Genomic DNA, 17,347 nt, shown 5'->3' on the forward strand with positions numbered 1-17,347 from the left:
CTCATACTTTCCAAACAATGGCTATTGAACCACATAAATTGAAACATATTTCTTGATATAGAGCAGGTCTCCCTGGATTACTCAGAGTTTTACTTCAGAACCACAAGCTGAGAAGTGATTGGGGATTTGCACTCTCTCACCCTCTTCCCCATCCCATTCCAATCTGTGAATCTATATTATTCTCAATAATTGGTTGTTGGGTCCTCTCTGACCTGGCAGTCATGGAGCTCCCTATTATTACTGATCCCCTTTGTCACCATCCTTCTAACCACATCAGACTGCTTTATTGCTACCCAACATATCTTTACTCTTCATCATTTTGCCTTCTATTTCCTTCTCTTCTCAGCTAGCAAACAAAGGAGATCTACTTCACAGGTACAACCAGCCAATCAATACATCCTCTTCCTTTCAATTAGAGAATAAAACAACAAAGTGAAGCAGGGAGATCTTTGGTGTCTCTGGGCTGTTTTCATCATAATCTGATACTCAAAGTTTTGTTCACTGTACAAAAGAGACTTCACAGTTTTGCTTTTGTTTCTGTTTAATTTCTAAGCATGGGATGAATGTAGATAACTAGCCTAGTCATTTGAGGGTTTTTACTATTGTAGAACTTTGGGGTTAAAAAGCAAGAAAACATACGGAGTTTGCCATCTTAAAAAGCAACCCAATACTTTAAAATATCAATTAAATCTCAAAAAGTTTTATTAAAATCAGATCTTAAATGAACAAGCTTGAGACATAGCTCAGTGCTGTAACATTTGTCTAGCATGCATAAGGCATTGGTTCAGTTCCTAGTATCACTTTCCCCAAAAACCTGGGTATGGTTACCACACCTGCCAGCTGATAATCTCAGAATGTGTGTGGCTGTGGCAGAAAAATCATGAGTTTGAAGCCAGCCTGGACTGAAAAAAACTATTCCCAAAACTCCAAAGAAGGCATGTGGCCAAAATGTACACACACACACACACACACACACACACACACACACACACACACATACACACACACACACAAATGCTTAACGTCACCAATTATCATAGGACTGTGAATCAAAACTACAGATAGTACTATATAGTTATGAGAATAGCAATTACTGTTTTAAAAGGTTTGGTGAAGATGTGGAGAAATAATCACAACACTGTGGGAAAATTAGAATACTGTGCATTGCTGGTAGGAAAGAAAAACCAAGGAGTCATTGTGGTAAACAGTATGGCAATTCCTTAAAGCCTTAGACACAGAATTACATGTTAGTCAGCTTCCATCACTATAACAAACACTAAGGTAATCAACATATAAAGAGAAAAGGTTTACTTTGGCTCCCAGTTTTAGAGGCTTTGGTACATCTTTGGTTGGCTCTATGGCTTTTGTAGCTGTGGAAGAAAGCACATTATGGTGGGGGCAGAAAGGAGCACATGGCAGAGCAAACTGCTCATTTATTAGCCAAGAAGCAAAAGCAAAGGGAGGAGGAAGGGCTAAGGCTCCACTGTCCTCTTCAAGGTCATGCCCTCAATGGTCTAAAACTTCCAACCAGGACTTACTTTTCTCCATATCACTTCTCTGAGGCCCAAACCTTAAGATAGGAACATTCAAGATGCCAACTATTCCAAATTACCATGTAAAGAAACATTTTCATTTATGAATCTATAACCAGAAGAAATGAAAGTAAGACAAACAGATGTTTATACACAGCAGCAGCAGCATTTACGGTCAAAAAGTAAAAGCAACCCTGGTGTCCACAGATAAACAGGTAAAAAAGTAATACATTTATACTGTGATTATTATACTCAGCTTTTAAAGGAAGGACATTCTGACATATGCAATAATATGAATAATAATGAAACTTGGGGACATTATTCTAATTTAAATAAGTCAGTCACAAAAGGATAAATGCTGCATAAGTACACTCACATGATGTGCCACAGTGGTCACAGGCACAGAAGAAGTTCCATTGTTGCTAGGGTACAGAGCTTCAGCTAGGGAAGATGAAAAGTACTAAAGACAAACAACAATGATGGTTACACAACAGTGTGAACACATGCTGTGTTACTGAACAGAATACTTGAAAGTATTAAAATGTATTATGTTAGGTACATCTTACTATACTGATAAAGTAAATGAAAAGTAAAGTTGGTACAGAGAGAAGTAGTCACTAAAAATTGACACTATTGGACAAACTCAATCTAACAAAAACAAAAGCAACACACGTTACATTAACTGACTAAATATTGGTAATTTTGTTCAAGCTCAACAAAGAGCATGGAAACACCTTTAATGTGGACTGACCCTAGATTCTTCTTGCAAAGCTAAGTTGGTGATAAACAAATATGATCTCTCATGAACATAATAACTGAATATTCATTCTCCAAACTGGTAAGCCCTACATCTTTACTATTCCAAGTGATAACAAATGTGTTTCAACCTCAGAGTCATTGTACTCACCTGAACATACCCCCCCCCCCATAGCTGGAGTCCAGTCCCCCACTTCATTCAGACTTGTGAGCCTGCCCACCTTCTCTAACATAGCACTCACATCATTCTCTCTCCCCTCCACTTGCTTTATTTTTCCTTACAATCCTCACCAGTTTCTATGCATTTGCTTATGGACTGCTCTTCACCCACGAGAATAAAAGGACACCAGACTTTTCTACCTTGTTCTACTGTCTTCCCTGGGCATGGGACATTACCTGACTAAGGTGGCTCATCAGTACAGCTAGATGAATGAAAAGATTGATGCTCACAGCTTTATAAATCCTACTTCCCTCTTGGCCTGGATACTGTTCTACCATTTACAACTGCTGCTGCAGTCACAGACAAAAACCCATTCCAGCCAGCTTCACTGGTTAAAGGGACCAGACTCCTAGTTTAAAACAAGGAAAGTTTATAGAAAGCTCCATCGCAGCACTTCCAGTGAAACCCGAATTCAGCACCTAAAGAGTGCTCTAATTCAGCTTCAGAATGAGTAAGGGCATCTGTCCCTCTCAAGAAAGGATAAAGAACCAGGAGAAACAGAACACTTTTGACAGTGCCTTAAGGCAAAGCCAAACCATGAACTTTAAGAGCACCACCACACTGCACCTATTTAAAAACAAATAAAACAAGGCAGTTGCAGGTCCAGACCACAGAACTTTCCCTCTGCAATTTTTTTGAGGATTTAGGGGAAACGGACAATGCTATTTGTCTTTAAAATGCAGCCCCAACACACGTAGACAAAAGTTACTTGTCCCAAAAGATGGACACTTTGGAAAACGAGCAGCACAGGATGTGGGAGAAAAGTCTGCTTCCAAATGTAAGTAACTTAGAAAAGAGTGTATACATCCTACTAACGTTCACACGGTAAAAGCTTTGAGGGCACTTTATAACTACACTCTAATGTTTGCAAGAAATGTATGCCAAAGCTTTAGCAGTTAACACTTTTTGTATAAAAACGAACAACTAACAACAACTTCACCCAGATCACTGCGATACAGTAAGTGGAGGGTCCCTTACTGTATCTAAGGTCTGTGTGACAGCCAGAGCCTCATGGGCTCGGACACAAGGCTAGCCGCCCAGGACACACGTGTTCCTCCGGCCTGGAGAGGCAGGTGGAGGCGGCCCTTCCGCAAGATCTTGGACACAGGTCAGAGACCCAGGTCCGACGTGTGCCCTGGGGACGCTGCGTGGCTCCGACAGTCAGGCAGCCGGGGCCAGCACCCCGCCCGCCCGAGACGCGGCCCGGCCGGCCCTCCAGGGTCTCGCCGCGGTGGCGGGGCGCAGAGGCGGCCAGCGCGGTCCTACCTGAGCTCTGCCCCCAGCTGCACGGCTGAGGGGGTAGGCGGGCGGAGGCGTGGCCTGCCAGCGCGCTGGGCCGACTCCCTCGCGCCGTCGCTACGACTTTCTCTCTCGGGATCCGCGCCCCCACCGAGTTCGAGTTGCACTTCCGGGGTCTGCGGGGGACGTTGACGTCATTACGCACGCGGCGGCCGCAGCGCCAACAACCCGGAAGTGGGCGGGGCGGGCCTCGGCCCCTGTTCCCGAGGTGCTGGAGGCGCTCAGGCTGGGTGTTAGATAATGTGCAGAGTCTATCCTAAAGCCTTGTTCTGGAAGAGGCTTTCACTGTTCCCTGTGAGGATGGTTAAGCGAACTCCGCATGCCGGTTCATTGCTTATGTGGCTTCACCCGGGCTGTGCTACTCAAGACGAGCCAGGAGGCCTACCTATGTTTGAAAGACGGCAATTACCCCGAAATTTAATGTTGACATTCTAAGGACGGCTGACTCAAATGGGAAGTGCCTTGGTGGTCTGTTTTTCCAAACATGTTTGAAAGATGCTTCTCTTATGGGTAGATTAGGGGTGAGCAATAGATGAAAATAGTTTTAATTTTTTTATATGCTATTCTGATTTGTTTTTAATTCTGAAACCATAATTTTGCCTACTAAGGCCAAAGCAAGAACTGGAGACCAGAACTAAGACTGACTCTTCATTTAACAGAGGAAAGGCTGGCAGATAGCAAACCTGCATTTGTCGTATTTCCAGAGAAGGGGTTCCAGGAATCTTGAAAGTATACTGAACCTCACTCCCGTATTTTGTACTAAATCTCAACTCCTGCATCCTTCAAAGGAAAGGGCGGTGTGATCTATTGACAGTGTTCCTGATCCACTAAAAATGTCCACTGGATTAGAGCAATGGCTTTATCTTGTCTTTTTAAGGTATCTTCAACCAGAAGATGCCTGTCACAAAATATACAATAAACATCGTTTGAATAAATTGATGTCTGCACTGTTAAGGTAGTTGGAGAAACTTAGTTACAGGTAGGATAGGAGGGTGGGAAGTGGGGGAATTTGGGTGAGAAAAAAATGTAGCAGTATAAAGGAATGCTCTTGAGGAAAAACAGAACCTATTAAAACAAGCCTGAGTGGAAGTCATAACATTGTAAGACTGTTAAGATTCCATTTCAGGGGATGGAGAGATGGCTCAGAGGTTAAGAGCACCGACTGCTCTTCCAGAGGTCCTGAGTTCAATTCCCAGCAACCACATGGTGGCTCACAACCATCTGTAATGAGATCTGGCACCCTCTCCTGTATATATAATAAATAAATAAATCTTAAAAAAAAAAAAAAAGATTCCATTTCAGGCTAGAGCTCAAGTGATTTGCAGGGTAGAACTTTCAACTGAAGAAAAAAGGTTCTCAAAAGCGTTGTATACTGAGCAATTTGGATTTTGTCCTTCAGACAGGGTTTTTTCAATCATGAGAAAGCAACATACTTTGATTTTGGTAGGCTGACAACCATGAATAAGTTCATTAAAAACAAACCAACAGGGCTCAAGAGATAGCTCAGCTGTTAAGAGCACTTACTGTTCTTTCAGAGAACCTGAGTTTGGTTCCCTGTACTCACATCAGGTGCCAAGGCTCACAAGTGCCTATAACTCCAGTTCCAGAGGATCCCATGCCCTCTGACCTCCAATGGCGTGTGCACACAAGTGGTTCACAGAGGCTCACACAGGCACACACACACACACACATAAAAATATGAAATCAAAACAAACCTATAAATGAATCATCCTTGTCTAACCATGACATTGGACAAAAGACATAACCACTGTTTCTTCCACCAACATCACAATAAAGCATGTCTTGAAACTTATCAAGAACTAGGAGGAGCCAAATGAGACTTTCAATACAGCATTGTAGAGAAAAAAAGAAAAATGAATAGGGAAAACAGTGAAATTTGGATAAAAGTGTAGTTATTTTTAACAATAAGTATTAGGAACTATATCAAAAGATGAGTGGCTTGATCTTCCAATGTCATACGAGATAAAGCCCCACTCAAATAGTAAACTGCTGACCATTGACACAAATAAATATTTCATCCAACAATTCAGAGCCATGCAGGAATGAAATCATCACTTTAATTTCTGAGTCTTTCAGTGAGGTCGTAAATTTTGTAAAGAGACCAGTCAATCTCTCTGTGTCCTACTCTGAACACTTGACACACGGAAATAATTGGAGACTTGGTCATTGCTATTTTAACCCAGTAAGCTTGAGAGGGACTTATTATTAAGCAAAAGAAATTGGTATTTCCACCAGGCGGCAGTGGCGCATGCCTTTAATCCCAGCACTCACACTCAGGAGGCAGAGTCAGGAGGATCTCTGTGAGTTCTAGGCCAGCCTGGTCCAAAGTGAGATCCAGGACAGGCACCAAAACTACACACAGAAACTCTGTCTCCAAAAAAAAAAAAAAAAGAAGAAAGAAATTGGTATTTCCATAACAACAACCAATAGAAAAATAGTCTTTTCATATATATGCTCCAAATTATCAACAATCAAGAATGAGGTTATGTACTGAAAACAGAATGAGGCTTTTCCTCCCCTCACTGCCCCTTAAGTAGTAAACTCCCACTTCCCCAGGGCACAAAAATATTGCCCATAAATCTGTGAAGAAAAAGGAGACAAAGCAAAAAAAGTGTTGCATGAACCTAGATATCTTGTTGGAATTACAGTAGCCCATGTGTAGCTGAGAAGAAACTATTAGAACAGGAACTATACATATGCAGCACAAATTCTCTTTCTTTCTTTCTTTCTTTCTTTAATATAATATCATATAAAATTTCCCAGTCTTTTCAACAACAGCCATCTAAGTTGTCCATGCTACTTGTGTTTATCTATGATTTTAATTAAAATTAATTTTTTTATTTTATACACCTCTACAGAAGCCAGACACAATTTTCTCTCCCCATACCTCTTTTGTGCATTGAGATCTGACAGAGATAAAGAAAAAGGAAAAGAGATTTGTACCTTCCTGGCTAACAGCTGGTCTGTCTTTGATCAGTGAACTGATCAAAGAAATACCACTATACCAAATTTGGCATTTCTTCCTTCTATTCCAGGCGTCTATTACCGAGTTCTTAGGCATCTGTCATCTTATCTATCACCTGCACTCTTCACATCAAATGGCACCTACACACATGCTAACAAACAGCAGATTTTCATTTAAGTTACAAATCAAATTAAACCTATTTTCCATAACTAAAACTCAGCTCTAACATTTTTGCAACTCAGACAGATTCATGGAGGAAAACATTCTTTGTGAGATTTAAGGGCAGAATTCCATCTACTCTAACCAATGCTATTCGAATGAGGTCTCAGCCATGTCTTAAATTTTGAGAATCAGTTAACTTTCCAACCACTGACCGAGATCAAGTAGGTATGTGTGAAGCATGACAAAGTAATTAGAGGTTCTGCTTTCTAAGTGCAGTTTGTATTAAAAACTCAAAATTAGTGTTATCAAGGGGAAAATGTCATCCCCTGAAATAACCTTGTAAGCCCACAAAGTCAATTCAGGTGTCAGGCAAGCTGTCAGAGCAAAATCACAGTCTGCTCCTCATCCTCTCCGTGTTTGATTGTTCTTAGTCGACTTAAAGACCATTCACTTGGGGAACGGTTCAATGTTAGAACACCGTCCTAGCGTGCATGGGCCTTGAGCACAATCCTAAGAACTGAAAAAAAAAATCTTCTTAAGACCACTGATTGGGAAGACTACACAACTAGTCTATACATTATTAGTTTCTCTCTAACTTTGTTGTAGATAACTCTTCTTTCATATAGGTTTAAAAAAATTTGCCTGTGTAACTTTTCAGGAACTTGAGGGCCAGTTTTGAGGGCCAGCAATGGGTAATTTGAATGTAATGAAATAGACTAGCATCTTTACCTTCATATTGTATTTGTACCTTTTGTTGCCTTAACCTTTGGATCAAGTTCTACTAGCTCTGTATATACATGCTCATCGTTTCAGAATTTATTCATTCACAGCTCAGTAATAAAACACTTGCCCACTGTGTAAAAGGACCTAGGTATCATCCCTGTGTGTGTGTACACACATATATGTGTGTGATATATTTAATATATGGAGAGGGTAGAAGAATGGTTTGCCTAACTGTAACAATGATATAGGGCAAACTTGACTGAAACTAGCCTAATCTGTCCACATTCTGTTTGAGGCTTATGGCAGCTACCAGCCACCATGGCAAGAGATATTAAACCAGAAAAAAGGAGTAAAAAGAGTCAGCCTCTAAGTTCTTGGATGACATCCATCTATTGACAGAAAAGACATGAATATTGTTCCCTTCAATGACCCTCTGTCTGTCTTTCATTACTCCCGTCCTCTACCTAAAACACCGTCATCCCTATCTGCATCTATCTCATACTGGACCAAGAAGCTGGACTGTGAGCAAAACTCCTGCTTTTCCATTGGCCATCAAATAATATGTTTCTTCATCAGCAATACTTATCTTTTGGAAATTGATTTTCTGACTGGTAGTAACAATAGACAGGACATAGCTCCATGCTGTCACCCAACATCCTATGAAGTTCCCTAAATCTTTTGGAACACTCAAGTCAGGTAAATCTAGATTCTTGACTTTTAAATAAAAACATACTTCTGCCAATATGAATTGGAGTTTATTACAGATATTTTAAGACTCCTGCCACGGAACCGGATAGGATGACTGCAGATCTTCACCTCTTCTGCCCCGGCCAGAGGGGTGTCAACGGGGCGACCCACCTGCGGGAGAGAATGAGAGGGACGGGGGAGACGAAAGGACGACAGCAAGACAGTGTGTTCTGATCAAGCTGCAAAGTTTATTCTCCTGAGCAAGGCTTATATATGGAGGGGGAGGGGGCAGGAAGGAGGGAAGGGGTGCATGATGTGCCCTACGGGTGCAAGTCGTGAGGCTGCTAGGTGGTAAGGCCACTGGTCAGGGCCCATTGTCCTGTTGCTATGCTACCTGACCTGCCTGACCTGTTCTTTATCTTTGGGGGCATCTGGTTTAGGGCAGGGGCTTGTTCTCTGGCCTAGCTAGTACTTTTCCATGGTCCATGTTTGGTCTCTGACACTCTTCCTCTGTTCCTCCAGACCCAATCCCAAAGTATAACACTGCTCTACTGCGGAACACCTGTGGCAGCCTCCCCTCCCTCCCTTCCCTCTCCTCTCTCTATCCTTTCCTCCACTACATCTCTAGTAGATTCCACAGGAATGAGAATCTAACACCCCATCTGTCCACTTGCTGCTTTACTGCAGAGCCCAGCCCCACCAGGAACTCCCTGCTAAGCCACATGCCACCCCTTCCAGGGAAACAGGGGGGCTGACCATAGATCTTCACCTCTTCTGCTCCTCCACATTCAATTCCCCCAGCCTCATCCCCAGCTCTGTAGCAAAACACCTGCTGTGGCCTCCCTTTTCTCTCTGACCCCAACCCCAGAAGAATGCAAAGATCTTTACCTCCACCCTTCCTTCTGCTACCTCATCCCATCACCCCAGCCACCAACACCGCAGGCATTCACAGGGAACACACCAGCGAAACAGTTCCAACCTCCCAGTCTCATTCTCAGATCTATGGTAGTTCTGGGGAGGAGTGCTCTTCACTGTCGTCCCCCCACCCCAATTCCAAGGAGAGTGCTGCAAGCCACAGGTAAACATAATGGAATTCAGCTACTATCACAAATGCTACTACTTGGAAAAGTCAAAGACTTCTCCAAGGGTCAAGCTATGGCTTAAGAAGTCTCGGTGATTATATATATATATGCTGGTTCCTACAGTGATTTTCTTGTAATGCTAAGCATGCTTCCAAGGACTCGTAAGAGTGTATTTATCTAAAATACCTATCAAGCATCCAAAGCCAAATGACACCTGTCTCCTAGGTCAGGGGGATAGCTTTATTTCTTATGCAATTTAGGGTGAGACCCTCCTTCTTTACAGCCTTACTAATAGACTCCTAATTTCTTACCTAACCACTTCTAGGAAAGTAGATTGAGCACATAAATTACCTTCTTGACTAACAGATCATTAGTACTCATTTGGGTTGTAAAAAAAAGCCTGCCGGCCACTGCCTGAGGAAAATTCTCACCTGCCTTTATGACCGTGTAAGAATTCAAGCCTGGTGACCTTGCTCTGCCAGAGGATCACTATGGCTTGGGTTTATAACACCTCAGAGACTAGGGGGAACTGAGGTACAAAGAGAATGAAGAGAGGATATTGAGGATTTTGGCTGGAGAGGATTTTTGACTAGAGAAGGGGAGGTCAGGATGGAGGATGAGGAAGAGCCAGACGGGAAAGTACTAGGTGGGTAAGAACAAAATGAGAAGGACCTAGAAAAGGCAGAACTAAGATGAGAGAATTAAGATAGAACTTAGAGGGGACAACATATAAAGGTAGAGAGAATTAAACAGAAAGGAAGTAGGCTTGAGTACAGAACTGTAGCTGTGTAGATAGGATTTTATCCCAGAAAATTAAAACAAATGGACTTGTAGAGGGCCCCAAAACAGCTTGACCACACAGCAGCCATGACAGGCTTAGGGGCCTAGACATAGCTTCTATGACAGACTTACTGGCAGGCAACACCCAGATCCAGGAAAAGCCTTAAGCTGATACCACCCAGGGATCCACCCAGGGATGAGGAAGTACCTGACATCCCAAACATTCCAACCATTAGATAAGGTGGCAGATGTCCTTGAGTCTAGCGCATACCTATTTTTATTTTACAGATACCCTTAGACAATTGTCAGCCAATCAGGGTCCTGGACCCTGGAAATCCCCTCACCCCAACCTCTGCTTAGATTAAAAACTCTGCCCCACCTGAGCACAGGGCTCTCTGCTCTCACCGCTGCAGAGGGCAGACAGAGGGACCAAGCCCCAGAGCTTGAAATAAAAGCTCTTTGCTTTTACATGTGGGATTCAGTGGTGGTCTTTTGGGGATCTCTGCGATCCGGACATAACAGACTAAAGAGCTCAGTGTGCTGAGATTCTATTTCCCGAAAATAGTTCTCACAGTTCGTAGTTTCTTTCCTGACCCCCTGGGAAGTATATTACTAAGGCTGGTCCTTTTAATAATATGCAAGAGGAGACTAAATAAACAGATCCTGGTGAGACATTCTGCTCTTCCCGCTCCTGTGAAACCCTTCAGAAACCTAGTGTATCCACATTCCTAAGTGACAGCTCCCAATATCCAGAAACACATTTTACCTGGAACCCTTAGTGGACATACATACCAAATCCACAACAAGTTTCCTAGCAGACAACACACAGCCATCACACTCTCCTGAAATTGAGAGAGGAAACAGAAACCAAGGAACAAAATAACCACTCAACAAAAGCCAGAAATTAGCACCTAGACCTATACTCATCCCAATCCCAGATGGCTAGACACAAGCACATAAACACAATTGATAATATCCAGGAAAATAAGTCTCCACTAGAACCCAAAACCTTGCCAGAACAGGCCCTGAAGAGCTGAAGCACAAATAAAATGCCTTAAAATAGCATGTCTGAAAATGATGCAGGTCCTTAAAGAAAAAGTAAATAAACCCTTTAAAGAAATCCAGGAAAACACAATTAACAATGGAAGGAAATGAATGAAACTGTTCAAGACCTGAAATTGGAAATAGAATAAATAAAGAAAACAAACTGAAGGAATTCTGAAAATGAAAAATTTAGGAATTTGAGCAGGAATTACAGAGTCAAATTTCACGAACAGAATATGAGAGAATCTCAGACACTGAAGATGCAAAAGAATAAATGGACATACTGGTCAAAGAAAATGTTAAATCTAAAAAACTTCTGACATGAAACATCCAGGAAATCTGGGACACTATGAAAGGCCAAACCTAAGAATAATAGATACAGAGGAAGGAGAAGAAACCCAGCACAAAGGCTCAGGAAATGTTTTCACTGAATTATAGAAGAAAATTTTTCTAGCCTAAAGAATTAGATGCCTATAATGGTACAAGAAGAATACAGAGCACCAAAGAGGCTGGACCAGAAAAGAAAATTTCCTTGGCAAATAATAATCAAAACACTAAACATAAAAAACAGAGAACATTAAAAACTGCAAGGGAAAAAGCCCAAATAACATATAAAAGCAGACCTATTAGAATTACATTTGACTTCTCAATGGAGACTCCAAAAGCCAAAAAGGTTGGATGCATGTTTTACAAATTCTAAGTGACCACAGATCTCAGCCCAGACTAACATACCAAGCAAAATGTTCAATCGCATAGATGGAGTAAAGATATTCCATGATAAAGCCAAATTTAATCAGATTTTATCTACAAATCCAGTCCTACAGAAGAGCTAGAAGGAAAACTCAAACTTATAAAGGTTAACTACAATCATGAAAACACAGGGAATAAATAATCTCAGACCAGAAAAATCAAAAGAAGGAAAGCATACACAGACAACAACAACAACAAAAATAACAGGAATCAACAGTCATAGGTCATTGATATCTCTCAAAAGCAATGGTCTCAATTCCTCTAATAAAATGACATACTGCTTGGCCCTGCAGCAGCCAGGGTCTAAATTGATTGTTGTACCCCTTTTTTGAATCCCCCAGAGACCACCAACGAGCCAGTTTCCAATGCAAGCACAAAAGGGTCCTTTTATTCAGGTTCAACCTGGGCCACCCCATGGCACATGGAAGGAAATGTGTTGGCAGCCACCAGCCCAGGTGTAGAGAGTTTTTATAGGAAAAAACCACAAGCCAGGAATTGGCAACTTGGGTTTGGGTAGAAAGGATATGGGGCAAGGTGATATTTTGGAACTCTTGGTCTAGACTTTGGGCACAAAACCACATTCGAAACCATTGGGTTAGACTTTTGGTGGGGAACCACAACCCCTCTGAACAGGATTATCTAGATATCTTCAAGGGCCATAAACCACAGACAGGATGTCTGCAGGAGGATACTGCTCTGTATCCCTTCAAGTTGTCATGGCACATTCCTAAGGTCCTTCCTGGAACTGAGTACAGTAGGTGGTCTAAGATGGTGGCCCTTTCTCTAAGATAAAGCCTGTAAAATCAAGTCTAGACCTTCACATTGATGTCCACGGTTCCTGTTACCACCAAGGAATCTGCAGAAGCCCAAGGTCTGGTCAACCACCTGAGACCATATTGGTGCCCCAGGATTATGCTGCCACAGGAGCCATACTGATCTGGGTGATGTTACCATGGCAATGGTGACATCCAGGTCTCAGTTGCTGCTGAGGGTCATGTCTGTGTCCGTGGTCCTACTGCAGCTAGGGTCTGTGACTATGTCTGTGGCCCATGTTAGCACAGGGGGTCATTGGAACATGCTGTGCTAATTCAGCCCCACCCTGCACTGGCCCTGGAATAGCTGCCCCTCAGCTGGATACTGCAGCAGGAGAGCTGGCCCTACCCCTCAGGGGAGAGGTTGCCCCCACACTCAGGAAAGATGGACCCATTCCTCACCACAGGCATGCACCTCACCTGGACAGCACACTAGAACTGATCCTGTTGTCAGGGACACAGGTGAGCCAGCCCTGAGGGCTTGCAAGCCACAGAGCTGACCCTGCTCTCCCATCTACCATGCTGTGGCATGGGTGAAGGAAAGACGCCCTCCCTCTCTGCCCCTTGCTACCTGTGGCAGGTGGAGGAGAGCTGGCCCCGGGGCCACAAGAGTGGGAGAGCTAGTCCTGATTCTCACCAGCTGCAAGCACACAAGAGAGCAGGCCCTGCACCCCGTCTGGGTAGCACGTTAGAGTTGACCCTGTTTTCAGGGGCATAGAAGCCAGCTCTGAGACTGTGAGAATAGGAGAGCTGACCCTACCCCCACCCCCACTCCATACGCCCTCTATAGCAGTCAAGAGAAAGAGCCCTGCGCCTTGACTGGGCAAAACAGTAGAACTAGCCCTGGTGGGACGAGTGTGGGTACCTGGATCTGGGGGCCTGGTCTAAGATGGTGGCCCTTTCTCTAAGATAAAGCCTGTAAAATCAAGTCTAGACCTTCACATTGATGTCCACGGTTCCTGTTACCACCAAGGAATCTGCAGAAGCCCAAGGTCTGGTCAACCACCTGAGACCATATTGGTGCCCCAGGATTATGCTGCCACAGGAGCCATTCTGATCTGGGTGATGTTACGGGCCCCACTCCTTGCTGCAGGCTGCGTTAGATGAGCTAACCTGGGCAGTGCTGGGAGAGCTCACCTGGGTAGTGAAGATTAGGGAAAGCCAGCGGGCTGACCAACCCGGCGACAACCCAGGCCCAGAAACAGGGCTGAGTTGGCCCACCCCAACATCTGTTAGGGTCGGAGAGAAGCCCCAAAGATAGACCAACAGTCAAGGTCACGTATGCAATTTAGCAAGAACGTTTATTGTTTTTAACAGTAGGGGTGGCAAATAGCGACCCCGAAGGAAGTAAACTCCTTTTAAGCAGAGTTAGGGGAATTCCAAGGAGGAGGAATTAATCTGGTGCTGACTGGTTTAAAAAAAAAAAAAAAATTGTCTGGGAGCCGAGTGGTTGAAGGCTGTAGTGGTCAGGGGCTTGTTAACGGGAGGGTAAAAATAAAAAGCTATCTTTAGCCAGCAGAAGGCTGCGGGGCGCCTGCTGACTGGCTGCCCCTGAGTTGTGGTCTTTCCAAGAACTGCTTGCTCGGCTCCAGCCAGTTCCAGTAAACCGAAACTAAGGTCTGGTCCCTATCATGGACCTGTCATGGCTCTGGTCTGGCTCCCCAGTCCTCTCAACATCCACCATATCTATGAACTGTTGGAGCGTGTGAAGGGGACAAACCTACAGATCCAAAACCATCAGAATCTCCATGACACAGGACAACAACAGGATGTCCAAAGGAGCCCCAGAGAGAGCCCATTATCGGTGGTGTAGCAGAAGCCAGAGGCTGGAGCCAGACCAGAGACTCATGGCAAGGAACACTTGCAAGTAAAGATGAGTGGACTAAAGGGTAAACTGTGTGACTCAATGAGCCACACTACAGCTTCCATATCAAGAATCTTCTCTTTTTTGTTTTGTTTTGTTTGGTTGTTTTGGTTTGTTTTTGGTTTTTCTTTTAAATTTGGTTTGGTATTGGGAGGAAGGTTACAAGGACAGAGGGCAGATTCCAGGGGACAGGGAGATTGGGATGCATGATGTGAAATCCACAAATGTCGGACCAGCTGACCTGTCAACCAGCACCTGAATAGGGGAGTGAGGATTAAGAAAAGACAGAGACTTAGGATAGAATCCAGAGGGCTCTCAGTGAATACTGCAGCATCTCTAAATTTATTTCTCATAGCCTTTATATGCCCAAAGCAAGGGGGAGGCAAAAGACGTCCTTACCATAGTTCAATGAACAAACAAGTGTAAACAATTCCCTAATTCTCAAAACATCTAGTAACCACGCCTTTGGACAAACATCCTGATATTCAGCCTTGAGGAGCAAAAACAAGCTTGAACTCTCTGACCTTAATTCAAGATGGAATCAAGCCACAAGCTGGAGTCACTGTGGGCTCCCACACACACAAAAAAATAAAAGTTTAAAAATAAATAAATAAATACATAAATAAATAAGTAAATTCTCTAAATGTATAGGGTTATACTCCCCAAACTTTATCTCATTATAGCACAAGACAAAATGCTGCTTAATTGGAATGCTAGGATAACCTAGAGGAAATTTGAATGTGAATTTTAAACTTGGTAAAAAATTGTTTGTTTTTTAAATGCATATGAAATTATTAAAATAACAATAAAAAAGAAAAAGGAGACAGAAAGAACAGATGCAAAAACTGGATCCATACTTCTGCTACATCCAAGAAACACACCTCAATATCAAGGATAGGCATTACCTCAGGGAAACAGGTTGGAAAAAGATATTCCAAGCAAATGACATAGGCATTTTAATATCTAACAAAATAGATATTAAATGAAAACTAACCAGAAGAGATAGGGAAAGACACTATATACTCACCAAAGGAAAAATCCACCAAGATGACATTCCAATTCTTAACACCTATGCTCTAAACACAAAGGCACACAAATTTGTAAAAGAAACACTACTACAGCTCAAATCATATATTGACCCTCACACACTGATAGTGGGAGATTTCAATACCTGACTCTCACCAATGGACAGGTCATCCAGACAAATACAAAACAGAGAAATATTGGAGCCAACAGATTTTATAAACCAAATGAACCTAACAGATATTTACAGAACATTTCACCCAATCACAAAAGAATACACCTTCTCAGCACCTCATGAAACTTTCTCCAAAAATGACCACATACTCAATCACAAAGCAAGTCTCAGCAGGTACAAAAATATTGAAATAACTCCCTGCACCCTGTCAGACAAACATAAATTAAAGATGGATATTAACAACAACAAAAAACTTACAAACTCATGGGAACTGAACAACTCTCTACTGCATGAAAAGTGGATCAAGAAAGAAATTAAAGACTTTTAGAATTCAGTGAAAATGAATACACAGCATACCCAAACCTGTGGGACACAATGAATCAAACAGAGGGCTGAAATTAATGAAATAGAAACAAAGAGAACAACACATTTTTCATTGGTTCTTTAATCAACGAAACTAAGAGTTGGTTCTTGGAGAAATTCAGTAAGATTGACAAATTAACTAAAAGGTAGAGAGGGAGAAGATCCAAATTAACAAAATTAGAGATGAAAAGAGGGACATACAACAGACATTGAGGAAATCTAAGAATGATAAGGACATACTATACTACACCAAATTGGAAAATCTAAACGCAATGGATACTTTTCTCAATAGGTACTACTTACCAAAGTTAAATCAAGATGAGATAAACAATTTAAACAGATCTGTAACTCTTAGTGAAGTAGAAGCAATACTTAACAGTCTCCCAAACAACAACAACAAAAAGCCCAGAGTCAGTTTTAGGGCAGAATTCTGCCAGAGTTTCAAAGAAGAGCTAATGCTAATACTCCTCACATTATCCCAAAAAATAGAAACAGAAAGAACATTGTCCAATTCATTTTATGGGGTCACAGCTACCTGATACCTAAACCACATAAACACCCAACTAAAGTGAGAAATCCACTGAGTCTTTTTAAAGGGCAAGGGATTTATTAAGAAAGGAAAATTCACAAGACAGAACAGAGAAATTGTCAAAGGATCCTGAAAAAGGTGAGGCATGGTCCCACACTGTTCTTCTGCCTGGAGACTGTCCCAGCATTTAAGTCCTACAAGGGAGTGAAGAGAGATGCGTAAGTGCATCTCAGGTCTTAAGGGTAGTTGAGAGGCCACGCCCCAGGGGCGTGTACTTCCAGGTCATAGGTGACAGAGCAGTTACCTGCTAGGTCTCTAGGACTTCAGGGTCAGAGAACAGATCAATGTGAAGGAAATATGAAGGGCTAGACTTGACTTTACAGACTCTATCTTAGGGAAGGGTCACCACCTTAGACAACCTGGTGACTGGGGGCTATACTCAGTTCCAGGAAGAACCTTAGGAATGTGCCATGACAACTTGAACAGATACCCTAGAAGAAGGCAATTAACAAACAGGGCAGTAAAGTTTAACAAAATCCAGATGCTCCTACAGACATCCT

General features: G+C 42.6%; 1 protein-coding gene across 5 annotated transcripts in view; it reads right to left on the minus strand.

Moving 5' to 3' along the window:
* The window catches only part of Fam172a (family with sequence similarity 172 member A), a 483,175-nt gene extending 479,235 nt beyond the window's left edge, over window positions 1-3,940 (minus strand). For 2 of the 5 annotated variants that reach the window (XM_052743685.1, XM_052743677.1), the window contains exon 1: window positions 3,775-3,940. The gene's annotated coding sequence lies outside the window, so the exon portion shown is untranslated. Of the gene's footprint in view, window positions 1-1,908; window positions 1,993-3,486; window positions 3,509-3,774 lie in introns of those variants that run through there. The other 3 variants (XM_052743684.1, XM_052743683.1, XM_052743688.1) reach the window with 3 other exon arrangements.
* Window positions 3,941-17,347: the final 13,407 nt, after the last annotated feature.

The sequence above is a fragment of the Peromyscus californicus genome, unplaced genomic scaffold (assembly GCF_007827085.1).
Source record: "Peromyscus californicus insignis strain IS unplaced genomic scaffold, ASM782708v3 Scaffold_18__1_contigs__length_77618521, whole genome shotgun sequence".
NCBI lineage: Eukaryota > Metazoa > Chordata > Mammalia > Rodentia > Cricetidae > Peromyscus > Peromyscus californicus.